Genomic DNA, 9,045 nt, shown 5'->3' with positions numbered 1-9,045 from the left:
AATTTTCAGTTGCACCCTCCTGACCTCCAGGCAGGAGAGAAGGGGTGGAGATTGAATCCGCCAATGGCTAATGACTTGGTCAATTATGACTATGTAATGAAGTCTCCAAAATACCCAAGAGGAGAGCTTTTTGATCCATTTTTCAGAGAGCTTCCATGTTTAGGGAACCAGAATGCTTCCAGGTGTCACTGAGCAAGGCCTCCAGTTCCATGAGGACAAAAATCCTTTGTGCGAGACTTTGGCATGTGTGTCTCTTCATTTGACCATTATCTGTGTTCACTATAGTTTTTCCATACTGCTCTATATAAAGGAGCACAAAGTTTTCCAAAAATTAGAAGAGAAAGAAAGCTCCCAACTCAATCTCAATTTCAGGTATTTCAGTACCTGAAATAATTCAACATCTTTTATGATTGAAAAAAAAACACTCATCAAAATGAAAGGTTTCTCAACTTTATATAGGTTGATTTTGTCTTGATTTGCAAATAATAATAATATTAAGCTATATTATTAAAATCATGAATGAAAAAGGGAACACTATTACAGATATTACAGAAATAGGAAAAGATTATAAGGGAATAATATGAACAACTATATGACAAAAAATTAGATAGTGTAGATGAATTGGACAAATTTTCTTAAGCTAACTACTAAAACTGAATCAAGAAGAAATAGAAAATCTGAATAGACCTTGTATAACTAGTAAAGAGACTGAATTAATAATTTAAATACTCCCCAAATGAGTAACACAGCCCAGATATCCTCATTGATGAATTCTAACATTTAAGAAAAATTAAGACCAGTTTTCCACAAATACAGTTTTGTGTTTGACTTATTTCATTTGACACAATACAAGAACCATTCGTGTTGTTGCAAACAACATTCCATTCTTTTTTATGGCTGAGTAGTACCCCATTGTATAAATATACCATATCTTTTACTATTCATCCATTGAAAAAATGTGTAAGTTGCTTCTATATCTTGACTATTGTAAATAATGCTGCAATGAACATAAGGAGGCATAGCATATATCTTTTCAAGTTAGTGTTTTCATGTTCTTTAAATTTTTAAAATTCTAATTCCAGTATAGTTATCATGCAGTTTTATATTAGTTTCAAGTGTACACAATATAGTGATTCAACAATTCTATGCATTACTCAGTGCTCATCATGATAAGTGTACTTTTAATCTCCTTCACTTATTTCGTCTATCCACCCACCTACTTCCTGTCTCATAACCATTAGTTTGTTCTTTACTCTGTTAAGAGTATGTTTTTTTTTGTTTCTATCTCCTTCTCTCTCTCTCTCTCTCTCTCTCTTTTCATTTTTGTTTCTTAAATTCCACATATGAGTGAAATCATGGTGTTTGTCTTTCTCTGACTTATTTCACTTAGCATCCATCCGTGTTGTTGCAAATGGTAAGATATATAATATGATGGATTATTACTCAAATATATACATATCTATAGATAGATAGATGGTAGATAGATAGATAGATATGATAGATGATAGATAGATAGATAGATAGATAGATAGATAGATAGATAGATGATAGATAGATAATCATATCTTCTTTATCCATTCATCTATTGATGGGTTGACAGATACCTGGGCTGCTTTCATAGTTGAGCTATTGTAAATGATACAATAAACATGGGGTACAATTTTCAAATCAGTGTTTTTATATTCTTTGGGTAAATACTCTTTTGTAGTGCAAGTACTAGATCTTAGGTAATTTTACTTTAAATTTTATGAGGAACCTCAATACTTTTTTCCCCACAATGACTGCAGCAGCTTACATTTCTACCAACAGTTCATGAGAGGCCTTTTTCCTCTTACAACCTCACCAATATTTGTTTCTTGTGTTGTTGATTTTAGCCATCCTAGCAGCTGTGAGATGATATCTCATTGTGGTTTTGATCTTTATTCCCTTGATTATGAGAGATGTTGAGGACCTTTTCACATGTTTGTTGGCCATCTGTATGTCTTTGGAAAAATGTTAATGTCTTATGCTCTTTTAAAATCAGATTTATTATTATTATTATTACTATTATTATTATTTTTAAAGATTTTATTTAATCATGAGAGACAGAGAGAGAGAGAGAGAGAGAGAGAGAGAGAGGCAGAGGCACAGGCAGAGGGAGAGGCAGGCTCCATGCAGTGAGCCTGACATGGGACTCCATCCTGGGTCTCTAGGATCATGCCCTGGGCTGAAGGCAACACTAAACCACTGAGCTACCCAGGCTGCACTATTATTATTATTATTATTATTATTATTATTATTATGAATTAATTTGTGTAGGTTCCTTATATATTTTGGATACTATTACTTTACTGAATAGGTCACTTGCAAATATCTACTTCCCTTCAGTAGGTGGTCTTTCAGTTTGGTTGATTATTTCTTTTACTGTGCAGAAACTTCATTTTGATGTAATATCAATAGTCTATTTTTGCTTTTGTCTCCTTTGCTTCAAGAGACATATCTAGAAAAATGTTAACACAGCTGATTCGGGAGAAATTACTGCCTGGGCTCTCCTCTAGGATTTTTGTGGTTTCAGGATTCACATCAAGTCTTTATTCCACTTCAAATTTACTTTTGTTTATGATGTGAAAAAACGGTCCAGATTCATTCTTTTTCTTTTGCATGTTGCTGTCCAGTTTTCCCAGCATCATTTTTTAAAAGATTTTATTTATTTATTCATGAGAGACACACAGAGAGAAAGGCAGAGACAACACAGGCAGAGGGAGAGGCAGGCTCCATGCAGGGAGCCAGACATGGGACTCGATCCCGAGTCTCCAGGATCACACCCTGGGTTGAAGGAGGAGCTAAGCCACTGAGCCACACAGGCTGCCCCCCAGCATCATTTTTTTGATGAGACTGCCTTTTTCCATTACACATTCCTATCTTCTTTGTTGGAGATTAGTTGACCATATAATTGTGGGTTTATTTCTTGGCTCCCTATTCTCCATTGATGTGTGTGTGTGTGTGTGTGTGTGCGTGTGTGTGCCAGTACCAAAGTGTTTTGATTACTATAGCATTGCAATATACCTTGATATATGGCATTGTGATACCTCCAGTTTTGTTCTCTTTTTTTCACGATTGCTTTGGCTGCTAGGGGTCTTTTAATTTGCATTTCACTATTATTGTTATTGAACTTCTTCTTTTTTTTTTTTTTTTTGCCTGCTGGCCATCTGTATGTTTCCTTTGAAGGATTTGTCTATTCAGATCAAGTACTCATTTTTTAATTGGGTTGTTTAATTTTTGTTGTTGAGTTGTATGAGTTCTTTATGTATTTTGAATATTAACATTTTATTGAACATATGGCTTGCAAATATTTTCTCCCACTCAGTGAGTTGCTTTTTTGTTTCCTTTGCTGTGCAGGAGTCTTTTAGTTTCATGTAGTCTCATTTGCTTTTACTTTTTTTCCCCTTGTCATTGGAGTAAACACACAAGGATGTCACTAAGAGCAGTTAGGAGCTTATTATCTATGTTATCTTCTAGGGACTTAATGGTTTTGGGTTTTACATTCAAGCCTTTAATAAATTTTGAATTATGTATATTATGTATGGTACAAGATAATTGTGTGTATTATGTATGGTGTAAGATATGGTGTTCTAGATGCACTTTTTTGCAAATGATTGTCCAACTTTCCTAGCACCATTTATTGACAAAACCGTCATTTATCCTTTGTATGTTCTTGGCTCCTTTGTGATATCTATATATCAATATACGTGAGAGTTTACTTCTGAACTCCCAATTCTGTTCCACTGATATGTGTGTCTCTTTTGGTACCAATATCATACTGTTTTATTTAATATAGCTTTGTAGTATAGTTTGATTTCAGGAAATGTGATGCCTCCAGCTTTATTCTTCTTTTTCAAGACTTTTTTTTCAATCTGTTTGGAGTCTTTTGTGATTCCATAAAACTTATAGAATTATTTGTCCCAGTGCAGTGAAGTATACCATTGGAATTTTGTTGAGTATGGGAATGATTCTGCACATGGCTTTGGATATATGCATATTTTATTTTATTTTTTAATATGGACATTTTTTTTAATTTTATAAATTAATTTTTATTGGTGTTCAATTTACCAACATACAGAATAACACCCAGTGCTCATCCCGTCAAGTGTACCCCTCAGTGCCCGTCACCCATTCACCCCCACCCCCCGCCCTCCTCCCCCTCCACCACCCCTAGTTCATTTCCCAGAGTTAGAAGTCTTTATGTTCTGTCTCCCTTTCTGATATTTCTCACACATTTCTTCTCCCTTCCCTTATATTCCCTTTCACTATTATTCATATTCCCCAAATGAATGAGAACATACACTGTTTGTCCTTCTCCGGTTACTGTGGCCAAGTTCAAAAAGGGTGTTGCCTGAGTTCTCCTCTGGGATTTTGATGGAATCTTGTCTCACATTTAGATCTTTCATCTATTTTGAGTTTATCTTTGTGTATGGTGCAAGAGAGTGGTCCAGTTTCATTCTTCTGCATGTGGATGTCCAATTTTCCCAGCACCATTTATTGAAGAGACTGTCTTTCTTCCAGTGGATCGTCTTTCCTCCTTTATCGTATATTAGTTGACCATAAAGTTCAGGGTCCACTTCTGGGTTCTCTGTTCTGTTCCATTGATCTATGTGTCTGTTTTTGTGCCAGTACCACACTGTCTTGATGAACACAGCTTTGTAGTACAACCTGAAATCTGGCATTGTGATGCCCCCAGATATGGTTTTCTTTTTTAAAATTCCCCTGGCTGTTTGGGGTCTTTTCTGATTCCACACAAATCTTAAAATAATTTGTTCTAAGTCTCTGAAGAAAGTCCATGGTATTTTGATAGGGATTGCATTATACGTGTAAATTGCCCTGGGTAACATTGACATTTTCACAATATTAATTCTGCCAATCCATGAGCATGGAATATTTTTCCATCTCTTTGTGTCTTCCTCAATTTCTTTCAGAAGTGTTCTATAGTTTTTAGGGTATATTTTGAGAACCATTTGAATGGTAAATGGTTCTCCAACCTTTTATTTTCAGGTTGTAGGTGTCCTTCTGTCTAAAATGAGTCTCTTGTAGACAGCAAATAGATGGGTCCTGCTTTTTTATCCAGTCTGAAACCCTGCGCCTTTTGATGGGTCATTAAGCCCATTCACGTTCAGAGTTACTATTGACAGATATGAGTTTAGTGTCATCATGATATCTATTTAGTCCTTGTTTTTGTGGATTGTTCCACTGAACTTCTTCTTAAAGGGGAGTTTTAAGAGTCCCCCTTAAAATTTCTTGCAGAGCTGGTTTGGAGGTCACATATTCTTTCAGTTCCTGCCTGTCTTGGAAGCTCTTTATCTCTCCTTCCATTTTGAATGAGAGCCTTGCTGGATAAAGTATTCTTGGTTGCATGTTCTTCTCATTTAGGACCCTGAATATATCCTGCCAGCCCTTTCTGGCCTGCCACGTCTCTGTGGAGAGGTCTGCTGTTACCCTAATATTCCTCCCCATGAAAGTCAGGGACTTCTTGTCTCTTGCTGCTTTAAGGATCTTCTCTTTATCTTTGGAATTTGCAAGCTTCACTATTAAATGTCGAGGTGTTGAACGTTTTTTATTGATTTTAGGGGGGGGGATCTCTCTATTTCCTGGATCTGAATGCCTGTTTCCCTTCCCAGATTGGGAAAGTTTTCAGCTAGGATTTGTTCAAATACATATTCTGGCCCTCTGTCCCTTTCGGCGCCCTCGGGAACCCCAATTAAGCGTAGGTTTTTCTTCCTTAGGTTGTCATTTATTTCCCTTAATCTGTCTTCATGGTCCCTTAATTGATTGTCTCTTTTTTCCTCAGTTTCCCTCTTTGCCATTAACTTGTCTTCTATGTCACTCACTCGTTCTTCCACCTCGTTAACCCTCGTCGTTAGGACTTCTAGTTTGGATTGCATCTCATTCAATTGATTTTTAATTTCTGCCTGATTGGATCTAAATTCTGCAGTCATGAAGTCTCTTGAGTCCTTTATGCTTTTTTCTAGAGCCACCAGTAGCTGTATAATAGTGCTTCTGAATTGGCTTTCTGACATTGAAGTGTAATCCAGATTTTGTAACTCTGTGGGAGAGAGGGCTGTTTCTGATTGTTTCTTTTGAGGTGAGGTTTTCCTTCTAGTCATTTTGCTCAGTGCAGAGTGGCCAAAAACAAGTTGTATTGGAACACGGGGGAGTATCACTGGTCCGTCCAGCTGGTCTTCTGGGGGAGGGGCCTGCTGTGCTGATTCTCAGGTGTTAGCACTTGGGGGAGCTGCTCTGCCCCTGCCTGCTGCAGGGCTCAGCGGGGGTTGTTTACCCCGTGGGGTCCCAGGAGGAACAGCCGCAGTTGCTATGGCAACTCTGGAAGCCTGGATTCAGCCTCCGCAGGAACTACGGGGCTCGGGGCTCTCGGCTCTCCGTCCGCAGGGCCTGGAGGCTCCGGGGCGGGGCCGCTGATCTGCTCAGCTCGGGGCAGGAGCGTCCTTGCTGTCCTGGGCCCTCCCGGCCTCTGCCTGTCCCGGGGGAGGCCGGATCCTGGGCTGTGTCCCGGCGCCCTGTGCTCCGGGGCCTGCGCTGGTGGATTCGCGCTCCCGCCCCGCAGCCCCCTCCGCGGAGCCGCCGCCCGAGCCCCTCCGAGCTGCTCCGGCCCCGCCGTGCGCGCTGCAGCCTTAGGGAGCTCGGAGCACTCTCCCGGGGCGCAGGTGTCTGTTAGTGTCCCCGGGAGCCCGAGGGCATCCCCGCCCTCCTGGGTCCTGCTCCAACTCCCTGCGAGCCCCTTTCCGCCCGGGAAGGTTGGTGCAGCTCCTGCTCCTCCGGGACGGGGCTCTCCTGTCCTGGGGACACTCGCCCCGGCCTCAGCCCGGCTCCTCGCGGGGCCCCTCCCCCTCGGAGGCCTTTTGTTTCTTTATTTCTTTTTCCCCGTCTTCCTACCTTGATAGAAGCGCGGACTCTTCTCACTGTAGCATTCCAGCTGGTCTCTCTTTACATCTCAGGCCGAATTCGTAGATTTTCAGGATGGTTTGAAGGTTTTCTAGGTAATTTGGTGGGGACAGGTGATTTGGGGACCCTGCTCTTCCACCATCTTGCCCCTCCCCCTTCTAATATGGACATTTTAACAATAATTTAATTCTCCTAAACCATGATCATAAAATATCTTTCCACTTTTTTGTGTCTTATTCACTTTCATCAGTATCTTATAGTTTTTAGTATACAGACCTTTCACCTCATTGGTTAACTTTAATCTTAGGTATTTTATTCTTTTTGATGTAATTGTAGATGGTTTGTTTTCTCAATTTCACTGATAGTTCATTATTAGTGTAGACAAACACATGAAATTTCTGTAAGTTGATTTTTTTCCTGCAACTTTAGTGAGTTCATTTATTAGTTGTAGCGGGTTTTTTTGTAGATTCTTTAGAATTTTTTATATATAATACCATGTCGTTTGCAAATAGTAACAGTTTTACTCATTCCTTTCTGATTTGGATACTTTTTTTTCCTTCCCTTACCTAAATGCTATAGCTAAGACTTTCAATACTACATTGAATAAAAGTGGGAAGAGTGGGAATACTTGTGTTTGTTACAGTTCTTAGAGGAAAAGCTTTCAGATTTTCCCCATGGAGTATAATGTTAGTTATGAGATTTTCTTATATGATAATTGTCCCCATCCCAGCTGTGGGGTGCATCCATGACCATCACGGCATATTGAAGGTTTGAGCTCTCAGCAGGTCATACCCAGTGGTACAAGCAGATTGGAGGGAGAATTCCAATATACTGTCCATTAGTGTAGATATTACTAAAAGGTAGGTTGAGATCTCAAAAACGCCTCCTACCAGTACCTCAGTCCCTGCTGCTTCCTGCCTCCCTTGCAGATGCTTTAAGGTTAGTAAATGGATCTCTTATACCTATAGTCTATGCACTTTTCAAATTGATTTTTTTTGTGTGTGTGTGTGATGACTTCTAAGTTGAGTGATCTGCACAGGAGCTTTTAAGAGTGAGTTTTCCATTCCCTACAGTTTTATAGTTTTCCTGAACATAATCCCTGTTGATTTTTATTTTTTTAAAGATTTATTTTATGTGAGAGAAATAATATGCAGGGGAGAGGGGCAGGGAAAGATGGAGAGAGAGAATCTCAAGTAAACTCCCACTAAGTATGGAGCCTAACATGGAGCTCAATCCCATGACCCTGAGATCATGACCTGAGCCCAAATTAAAAGTTGGATGCTCAACTGATTGAGCCATCCAGGTACCCCTCTGTTGATTTTTAAAGTCTGATGATTTGGGGACCTGTCTCTCCTGTGAATGATCTAAGAGTTGGTATCCCTTATGTGGAGTGGCAATCTCTCACTCCTCAGGAAAAGGTTCCATACCTTTTATATCACTCCTGATTGGGACTCACTGACACACTGTGAATGTGGTGTTGCTTCAGGTTTTTTTTTTTTTTTTTTTTTTACAAATCCATGTCTCTTCCTCTCACCTCTTGATGCTGTTTTTCTCTTCTTTGTTGTAGAGACTTCATTCAATTACTGGTCAGTTTTAGAAGTAATTATTCCACATGTAATTACAGATTTTTTTTTAAATCAAACATCTTATATTTTTATTTGTAAGTCAATAAAAAGTATATGTATATTAAAACTAAAAATTTGGACAATTTTTTGCACATGCATGGTGAGTGAAAATATTTGCAAATTTGAATGTTTTGTAAGTAGCATCATCAGTACATACTATGCCCAGATATAGATAATGTACATTTAAGTGTCCTAGTTATATTTTTCAAAATTAGATACTTCTCTGAATTTTAAGAAAGTAGAAATCATTTAAAATATGAGGAATAGGAGGGATCCCTGGGTGGTGCAGCGGTTCAGCGCCTGCCTTTGGCCCAGGGCGCGATCCTGGAGACCCAGGATCGAATCCCACGTCGGGCTCCTGGTGCATGGAGCCTGCTTCTCCCTCTGCCTGTGTCTCTGCCTCTCTCTCTCTCTCTCTCTCTCTCTCTCTCTCTGTGACTATCATAAATAAAAAAAATTAAAAAATATGAGGAATAAGAATTAAGAG

The sequence above is a fragment of the Nyctereutes procyonoides genome, unplaced genomic scaffold (assembly GCF_905146905.1).
Source record: "Nyctereutes procyonoides isolate TBG_1078 unplaced genomic scaffold, NYPRO_anot_genome, whole genome shotgun sequence".
Taxonomy (NCBI): Eukaryota; Metazoa; Chordata; class Mammalia; order Carnivora; family Canidae; genus Nyctereutes; species Nyctereutes procyonoides.
This window is presented reverse-complemented; position numbering follows the sequence as displayed.